At 28.4% G+C, this 10,013-nt stretch overlaps 2 non-coding genes across 2 annotated transcripts; both read left to right on the top strand.

The window, feature by feature from the left end:
- The first annotated feature begins 204 nt into the window (after positions 1-204).
- On the top strand, positions 205-276 carry Trnap-ugg. Its single transcript has one exon. It is a non-coding gene; the product is annotated as a tRNA-Pro (tRNA).
- Positions 277-8,582: 8,306 nt separating this feature from the next.
- Positions 8,583-8,654, top strand: Trnap-ugg. Its single transcript has one exon. It is a non-coding gene; the product is annotated as a tRNA-Pro (tRNA).
- Positions 8,655-10,013: the final 1,359 nt, after the last annotated feature.

Here is a 10,013-nt window from a genome sequence, read left to right on the forward strand (position 1 = left end):
TTCAACATTGTTGGTCGCTTCTGAAAAATTTGTTGACAAAAAATAAAATATTTACGATACGGTGCAACTTAAAATCACTTCATGCAGTTATCCACTGAGAGTCAACGCGTGTGTAGCAATGTATGTATCTTCACTGATTATGAGACTTTCTATAAATTAACGACAGTTTTATCAACGAATTACAACTTTAAAATAAAACAGCGTGGCTCGTTGGTCTAGGGGTATGATTCTCGCTTTGGGTGCGAGAGGTCCCGGGTTCAAATCCCGGACGAGCCCAATTTTTTATTAAGAAAAGTTATTACGTTTTTTTATTTTCGATAATATATTCACACGATTAATCATTTTTTTTTAAATTATAGGCTAATTTCCAGTTGAAAATAGAGAATTATGTGAAACTTTCGTTCGTGTGATTTAAATAAGAGAACTATCATTTCACTAACATTTTTTTATTTTTATTAACTTTCAGCATTTTTTTCTCTTTAAATTCAACCAAACTTTGAATTTTTATGAGACAAGAACTATTTACTTATTCTATTTTTCTACTTATGAAAAAAACACGTATCGATTGTCTTTTTAAAGTCATTTCCAGTTGTAGAAATTTTGAAAGAATTTTGTCTAAAACATAAAATATCGATTTCTACTAGGAATTGGATATTGAGATAAATCATTTGAAGCATTAGTTTTTTCTTCATAGAAACTTTCTTATAAAATCGTTTTAAAAAGTCGAGCTTTTTTCTATATTTTTCAGCTTACAATTGAATTTTTAGTCAGTTAATAATCAATAAAAGTTGACAAAATAAATTATTTGATTAATATTTTACAATTTACAACAAAGGGCTGTTAGAGAAATTGTAAAAAGTTGCGTTTTTTTTTAATTTTCCACTTTTTGTCCGTTTATAAATGAAACTGGGGCAATAATCGATTCTAATAAAATAACATAAATTTTTAAAAATTTGAGGATGAAGCATTTTAAAAGAATTTAAAAAGATTAATTGCAGAGTTTAAATAAACAGCGGTATAAAATTTGTCCAATGAAATTTGTCCGTTGAAGAGACGGTACATTCTAGACTTTCATGAAATTTAGTTGACAAGAAATTGCAATTTATTTAGAATATTATTTCTTTTTTTTTCATCCTCTTTAAAATTAAACTATTAAAGTAAAAATGTTCTATTATTTTGACTTCTTTTTAATTTTGTATACGTTTGCATATTTTTAATACGTTTAAGAATAAAATTCATAACTTTATCACCGATTTTATTTGATGACGCAGTATTATTTTAGTGATATATTAAAAATATTGTTTATAAAATACAACCTTACCGTTTAATTGATTATTTATTCTAAAAAAGTTGTTCAAAATAGTTTATTGAAACCTTTAATTCTAACCTCAAAGTTTCCCAACGACGTAGGTAAGTAACGTAATATAGAATCTAATAAATGAAATTTTTTAACACAAATTAGTAAGTATGCGTTAAAATTCAATAATATAGATTTATATGAAATATTAACAAGACTAATATTATCGATTTACTTTTCAAGATAAATTAAGTGAATGAAATTTTCTGTTGAAAATTTATATTTTTAAATTAAAAATACAACAGTTTTGAAGAAAACTCATGTTTTTTACTTGAAAATTCAACCGTTTGGTTAACAATTTTCTTTTAATTTCTTGACTAAAAAATATTTATTGATTAAAGTTTGAAATATCAGCTTAAACATTCGTCTGCTTTCAATATTTATTTAGAATGTTTTTGATTGAAATATCAACTATTATATTTTTTATCAGAATATAACTTTTTTGGTTGATTTAATACTTCAATTTTCTAACGAATTCTTGAATTTTTAAATAAAAAAGACTAAGTTTCTACCATAAAAGATGAATTCTAATCGAAAAATGTAATATTTAATATTTCAAACTAAAAATGTTTTTTCTAACTGAAGAAAATCATTTTTAACAAAACAGTTGCATTTTTCTTAAAGAAAAGCGTAATTTATAATTAAAATGGCCAATTTTCGAACCAAAAAGACGAACTTTTAAAAAAAATAGTAAAAATATTAATCAAAACAGATTTTTCAGTCAAAAAAATTTTCAATCAAATAATACAATTTGTTACTCAAAAATAATTAAAATTTTTTAAATACAATTTTTAGTTTATGTATCAACTTGAATTAAGGTGCATTCCAATAAAAAATATACTGCCAAACAGTTTAATTTGCAAGTAAATCGATAATAATAGTCTATAATATTAACTTTAAATGCATAGTTACTGATTTAATTATAAAATTAAATTTATAAGTTATTATTAAATTAATTATCTAATCAGTTGGCAAAATTTGAGATCAGAATTGGAGCTTTCAATAAAATACATTAAACAACTTTCTTAGAATAAATAATTAAACGGTAATCACAATCCATTCTTGCTTTTTAATGAATTCTGTAATAAATTATAAGTAAATTGGGCCACTTTATTTTGATGAATCTCATTGGATTTTCTTTGTCCGAGTATTGGCTTCCTTGGTGTCCCACTCAAGGATATATTCTAAAATTCGTGTTCTACTAATGTGCGATCAGACTAACTTCAAAAATATCAATTTACAATAATTTACTGTAAAATTACTAATGCATTTTTTGTTTTAATCGCTCAATTAATGTCTGAGCCATTAACTATAACGATTTTTGTATAAAAAATTGCAATTCCAGATTTTAAAATTTCGTTTATGTGGATTAGCTTTTCCCAACTGTCCCAGTAATAATGATCGACTTCATTCTAAATTTCATTAATGGTTTTCTATTATTTTTTTAAAGTCATTGAAACATTTGAAGACTTTTCTCTTTGTCCAAGATTCTTCAAATAATCACCCAAATTTTTCCGTGTACATTCAATAGTGCTAGAATGTTGCAGTTTTATTTATAACATTTTACTTATTGTCCACTTTTTGCTTAGTGACGTTATTATTAATGCAAACCACTAAAAATAATTGTTTGAAGAATTTATTAATATCTTTAATAACTTGGTCTTCCTGCTTCAAAGGAATAGGAGAGTGGACGGTCATATAAAAGAGCGGATGAGAAGGGAAAATGTGTTGATAAGGTAGGAGGGGGGGCTGGGGGAGAGGTTGCTCGCAGATGATTTTGTAAGGAGAATGAAATTGTTTGATTCGCTAGTGATGAGTGCCTTATTTTACGGAGTGGAGGTGTGGGGTTGGAAGGTATGTTAGGAGGTAAATAGGATACAGGAGAGGTATGTAAAGTGGACACTGGGGTTGGCAAGGAATACGCCGAACTATATTGTCAGGAAGGAGACAGGAAGAACGAGTTTAGCGATTATAACAGGAAGTCGAGCGTGTAAATATGAGGAGAAATTTTTGGAAGAGGGGATGGTAAATTGGTTAGGGAGTGTTGGTGGGAGAAGGAGAATAGAGGTGGTGGTACAAAGATGGAGGAGGAAAGGGAAATGTATTTTAGAACGAATGGATTGCAGATGGATGAAGTTATCAGGAGGTGCAAGAAAAGTATGTGAGTTGGTTTAAAGGAATGGCATGGAGAAAGAGAAGGCAGAAGTAGGGGCTTTCTAGAGAGAACAGAAAGTGTGAACTGTGCGGGAAAGGGGATGCAAAAGTTGAGCACTGGTTGAAGGAGTGTTAAGAGGTGGAAAGGAGTGAGATAAGCATGGAGATATTGTTGCATGAAAGGGTGACAAAAGGGCAGTAGCGTGGGTGAAGGGGTTGTTGGGTAAGATGGAGAAAAAAAGAAGGAAGGAGGAAGAGGAATGGAGAAGGAAAGATTTAAATAGGAAAGGAAGTAGATGTAAGAAAAATATAAATATTTAAAATAGTTGTTAAGTATTAGGTGTTAGCCGCGGAGACAGAGGCTGGTAATGCGAGGCAAAGCGATAAAAGAGCGAAATGCGTGCGAGGCGTGGCGAGGCGCAGCGAGGAAGGTTAGGCTATAGAAACGATCAAATTAGCTATAAGATGTGGATGGATGGTACTTTGTAAGAAATAGTTGTAAGAAAATTTGGACCCACTCCGTCGACTTTGCTGTTGCTCTTGGTGGTTCGGAACCCACCTTAAACTGTAGGTCCCTCTCCCATCGCCAAATGAGCGTGTGCCATAATTTAAAAGCTAACCTTTTTTCAAACAATTATGTATGTTAAAGTTCATTAACCATTACGTGGCTCTGAATAAAAGTGGACTTCCGAGTCAAAGTGTTTTCCAACTGGAAAAAAAATTGATACAGGTAATCCAAAAATTTGGCCAGGCTTGATTGCGGAGTTTGACACAAAAGTCAATTTTTTGTATAAAAACAAATGAAATATTCTTTTCTAGATAATAATCTTCTCAATACGTGTAAATAAATTTTAATGTAAGAAAATCAGCCAATTTTGAGAAGGTCGACAGAGAATTTTGCATGGGGATTAAGGCGCCTCAAAATAACTTTTTTAAGAGGGCAATGATCCCCCTAATTTCACTACAAATCCGAAAAAAGAAATTCTGTAATTTCTTTTCAAGTATCCCATATAAAATGCATGTAGAAAATTCACTTTTTTGAGTTTTGGAAATACATTTTTTGGGTTTCCAAAAATGTAAGGGGAAAGTTGTTGAGAATTACTGAACGAAGAATTTTATCTATAACCCAAGAAAATGGAATTTGTTCAAACCTGTCTAAATTATTACTATTAGTACAGTGGAATATTTTAAATAGTTTTAATTGTTTAAACAAATAGAATTTTTAAAATTTTTTAAATTTAAATTTTGAACAAATGAAATTTGTTTAAATAATTTCTTTTCGATTTTTTTTAATACAAATTATATCTGTGGGTCTAGTGGAATATTTACCAGCAATAATTAATAATTCATTTCATAATAATTAATTTAACAGTAATATTTAAGTATTAGTTTTTGTCATAAAAAATGAAATTAATCGAACAATGTTAATAAATATTACACTGAAGAAATATTACTGATTATTAATAAGAAATTTTTTTTTAACAAATTCAATTTGTTTAAACAATTGAAAAGTGATGAAATCATGTTAATAAATATTACACCTGACCAATAGTAATAATATTTAAGAAAAAAAGCCCATTTTAGAAAAAATTGAAAATGAATAAACCCATGATAATAAATATTCCACTAGACCAATTGAAATAATTTTTAAGGAAAAAAGCAAATTGAAAAAAAAATTGAGCAAATTGCATTTGTTTAAATAATAAAAAATTAATGAACCAATTTTAATAAATATTCCACTACACTAATAGTATTTCTTCGTTAAATAATTCTCTACAGGCGCCTATACTTTTTTCACTTTTTCTTAAACCCTACAAAATTATTCTATAGAAATAAAAAAGTGATTTTTCCCCATGTATTTTACGTGGGAAACTTCAAGTCAAAACCGGGACCTGTTAAAATAAAAACGTGAGAAAATAAAAAAGTAAGGAATTTCTTTTTTCGGATTTTAAATAAAATGTGGAGGTTCGTTGCCCTCTAGCATCAAAAAAAATTTCTAATGCCTTTTTGGACCACCATTATGAGGATGCTGAATGAAAATGAAACATGTCTAATCTAGAAAAGTGATCCTGTTCCGAGAAAATCCCTACTGAAGATCGACATTATTTTACTAAAAACCAAAACAAACGATTTTTTACATTTAATAATACTAAATTTTAAGAAATATTAATGATATATAAGGTTTCAAATATTATTCCTAAGCATAAATATTAACTGCTATTATATTAAAAATTGTTAATAGTTTTTTACTATTGTTATCATGTAAGAAAAACGATTTTGAAAATGCTTTAACTGCAATGTGTGGGAGTTCACAAAATACTTAAGCCAACAAGATAATTATAGTATTCTTAGAATTTTTATTTTACAGAAATATCGAAAAATTGCGCCTATGATGGCTTATAAATAATTTTATGCGATGATACACTTTCATGACTTTTACCTAATTCGTCGAATGATATTTGTTTATATGGAACGAACTTCGCTCTAAATTCTAAGAATTGTTGTCTAATCAAAAAACTTAAATAAAAAAGTTTCTAAATATATTTAATATCTAATAAAGAATTTTAATGAAATTTCCTAATCTATCAGAAAAATATTTTTTCCTATTTTTCTGAAAATTTTTAAAATTTTGATAATTATATGACTTTTCTAATTTCCATCGAAATAAAAAATATTATTTTGATCATTTTAACCCATCTATAATAAGCTTCAAAGAAATTTGTAAAATTTGAAGAAAACAAATCTTCAAATTTTGCAAATTTTACATTATTTTATTTTGGTTGGAAATATCTGCTGACCGAAATTAACCTTTATTTTGGTAACCTTATAGGCGAGCGGTGCACTCCTGAAAAGACGCACAAAAAAGAGAGTTGACCCACTAAATAGAAAACGCAAGGATGAAATCAATTGAGATCGATTAATGATATTATTGTGAACTAAAACTTCAGATAAACTATTTGGACCCGATGGTCAATAATTTGCTATTAACCAAAAACTTGCAAAATTACAACAAATTAAAAAATCGATACGCTGGTCGACTTTTCAGGTTAATTGGATAAAAATAAACACTTTTTGCCTATTGTTATTTTTTCGGAAAACCCTTTGTTTTAAAGTTATAAGCCCTCAAAGGTCAAAAAATGACGAAATCCTGTCATCTTTCAGAATTTTCTCTTGGCTTCTATCAAAGCTTTTTGCAATTTGAAAAATGGAATATTTTCGCCAAAACGTCTTCTGTTGAGCCATATTTTTTTATCCAACAGATAAATTTATTTCTCTGTGAAATTTGCAATGCAAAAATCGAAAAATAGGTAGGTCCAGAAATCGACTCGACGTGAGAGCACACATAAAAATAGCGATTTGAAGATCATATTATTTCGATTAATTCTTAAAAGATACTTCATTTGGAATCCGATTTGTTTATTTGATGAATTTCTTCGATTTTTCATTTTCTACGGGTTATGATTGCCGTAAAACGAGTGTCGAATTATTTTTGTAGAAAAAAAAAATATTTCACAAAAAAATATGTCAATTTTTCAATTATTAGCAATAAATACAATATTTTAATGCATACGTAGTACTGGATAATTACTATTTTACGTATAGATATCCAGAGAAAATTCAAACGAGCTGCGTTTACGCGGGTCACGGACTGCGATTTTCACTTGTTCAAACTTGCACAAACATGCGTAGTGGGCTGGGTTGGTAATAGCTCACAGGCGTACGATATGTATTATTTATAATATTTTTGTGGATCAACAGTGCAAAATGTGTTGTAATTGCTCATTTGCTCCTGCAGCGGAAAGTTGCCATGTAATGATGAAAATATCTGTTCCTGTTTAGCTCAAGGGTTTGATTGTTGCGATCTATGTTCTTGTTCTGTAAATTGTGTTAATGGGAAATGTTCAAATGACTGCATAAATGAATGTGAAATTCAAGATTCATCCTGATTATAGTAGTTACGCTATTCAAATGTAAAAATGTTTATTCTTGTACAAGTGTATATATTATTTAAATAAATATTAAATAAGTATTACTTATTATTGAAATGTAATATTGATATTTTTTTAAATGTTAAGTTCATACTCATAATTATTGATAAAAGCCAGCTTTTGTTCTCGTTCGTAGAATTTAATATTTTCAATGATTTGAGGTTAATTTTTTGATAATGCATTACCCGCAGAAAATGAAAAATCGAAGAAATTCATCAAATAAACAAATCGAATTCCAAGTGAAGTATCTTTTAAGAATTATTCGAAACAATATGATCTTCAAATCGCTATTTTTATGTGTGCTCTCACGTCGAGTCGGTTTCTGGACCTACCTATTTTTCGATTCTTGCATTGCAAATTTCACGGAGAAATAAATTTATCTGTTGGATAAAAAAATATGGCTCAACAGAAGATGTTTTGACGAAAATATTCCATTTTTCAAATTGCAAAAAGCTTTGATAGAACCCAAGAAAAAAATTCTGTAAGATGGGAGGATTTCGTCGTTTTTTGACCTTTGAGGGCTTATAACTATAAAACAAAGGGTTTTCCGAAAAAATGAAAAGAGGCAAAAAGTGTTTATTTTTATCCAATTAACCTGAAAAGTCGACCAGCGTATCGATTGTTTAATTTGTTGTAATTTTACAAGTTTTTGGTTAATAACAAATTATTGACCATCGGGACAAAAAAGTTTATCTGAAGTTTTTTGTTCACAATAATATCACTAATCGATCTCAATTGATTTCATCCTTGCGTTTTCTATTTAGTGGGTCAACTCTCTTTTTTGTGCGTCTTTTCAGGGGTGCACCGCTCGCCTATTAAGAATTGCATCAAAGGCTGACTTGATTGAACAAATCCTTCAAAAGTTAGTGTGGCTACAACATTCAGGTCATCATACATACAGACAAACAGACAGAAAGGCACCGATAACATTTTTTGATTTTCCGACTCTGTGAGTACCGAAATATTTGTATCCTTCAAAAACCAGAACTCGAAAATGTGTACGAATACAACTCTCATAAACGAGAACGTCAGAATAGATGGCAATTTTACCTACGAATAACAACTTTTAAACAAAACGGCACGGCTCGTTGGTCTAGGGGTATGATTCTCGCTTTGGGTGCGAGAGGTCCCGGGTTCAAATCCCGGACGAGCCCACATTTTTATTAAGAATATTTGTAACAGCCTTTTTCTAATAACATCTTTTCATGATTTATAATTTTTTTGATCCGAATTTGCAGTTTGAAAAAATAATTATTTAAATTTTTCGTTTGATTTATTAGTTTATTTTAATGTTTCCAATCATACATTTGATTTAACCATTTGGCCGAAATAAACAATAATAGTCCAGACATATGGATTGTATTATTCAAAAGTAAGCTATCATTGAAGACAATTATTTTATTTTTTAATAATTTTTAGCATTATTTTTTGCGAAATGTACAAAACTTTAATTTTTCACTGGGCAAAAAACTACTTCAGTTTTCAATGTTTTTACTTGTTAAATATTGGGTTTTAAGAACTTTTATCACTAATTATTATTTTTATGTTTTTTATTTTTGTACAAATTGTTTCTAATACACAAAATTTATCTATCTATGCAAGATAACTTTTTAAAAAATTCTTTTCAAAATCTAAAAAAATGAACGAAACTAAACATCTTTAGCCAAACAACGCACGACATGAAAAAAGTAAAGGGAACAAAAAAGTTGTTTATTAAAACCCCTGCAAAACCATCATAACAACTTTTTGATATTTCGTGAGACATTTAAAGATTCAAACTTTGATCGCACAAGAAAGAATGAAAAATAAAAAATTAAACTTTGCAGTTAGACTATGCAAAATACGAGGAAAGATGAATGAAGGAAAATTATGCACTAGAAAAATATCTTTAAACTTTTTATAGATCCATTTTTACATGACAGTTTTTTTACTAGCAAAAAAACAAAATTAAAAATGAAAAAATTAAAATATTGGACAAAACGACACAATCTACGAAAAAATAATAAGACTACAGTTGTTGCCCACAAGAAAAGCTACAAATTTTGAATAAATGATTTTTTCCTAGGCTGCGTTCAACTATATAATAATTGATATTATTAATAATATTATAATAATTTATTAGTAAAATAGAACATTAAAAATTAAAAAATTTAATTTTATGCAAACGGCAATAGCTACGAAAAAAATAATTACAGCAAAGTTGTTCAAAGAAGCTGTTTTGGTCTTGGTCGTGAAAAATAAAATGATAAATAAAATAATTAGATTTTTGGACAATCGCACAAGCGATAAAAGAAAAATTAATTGCCAAAAATTGGTTATGCAAAGAAAGAGCTACGGATTTGTAAATAATAGTTTTTTTGATATAAGATGTATTTTTTTAATTAAAGAAATAACAATAAAAGTAAAAAAATTGAGTCTTTTTTAATAACGGCACAAGGTACGCAAAAAAAGAAATAAATAAAAGTTGTTCATCCAGAAAACGAAATTAAATTTTCGCAAAAACGACATGGGTG

This window comes from Belonocnema kinseyi, chromosome 3 (assembly GCF_010883055.1).
Source record: "Belonocnema kinseyi isolate 2016_QV_RU_SX_M_011 chromosome 3, B_treatae_v1, whole genome shotgun sequence".
Classification (NCBI taxonomy): domain Eukaryota; kingdom Metazoa; phylum Arthropoda; class Insecta; order Hymenoptera; family Cynipidae; genus Belonocnema; species Belonocnema kinseyi.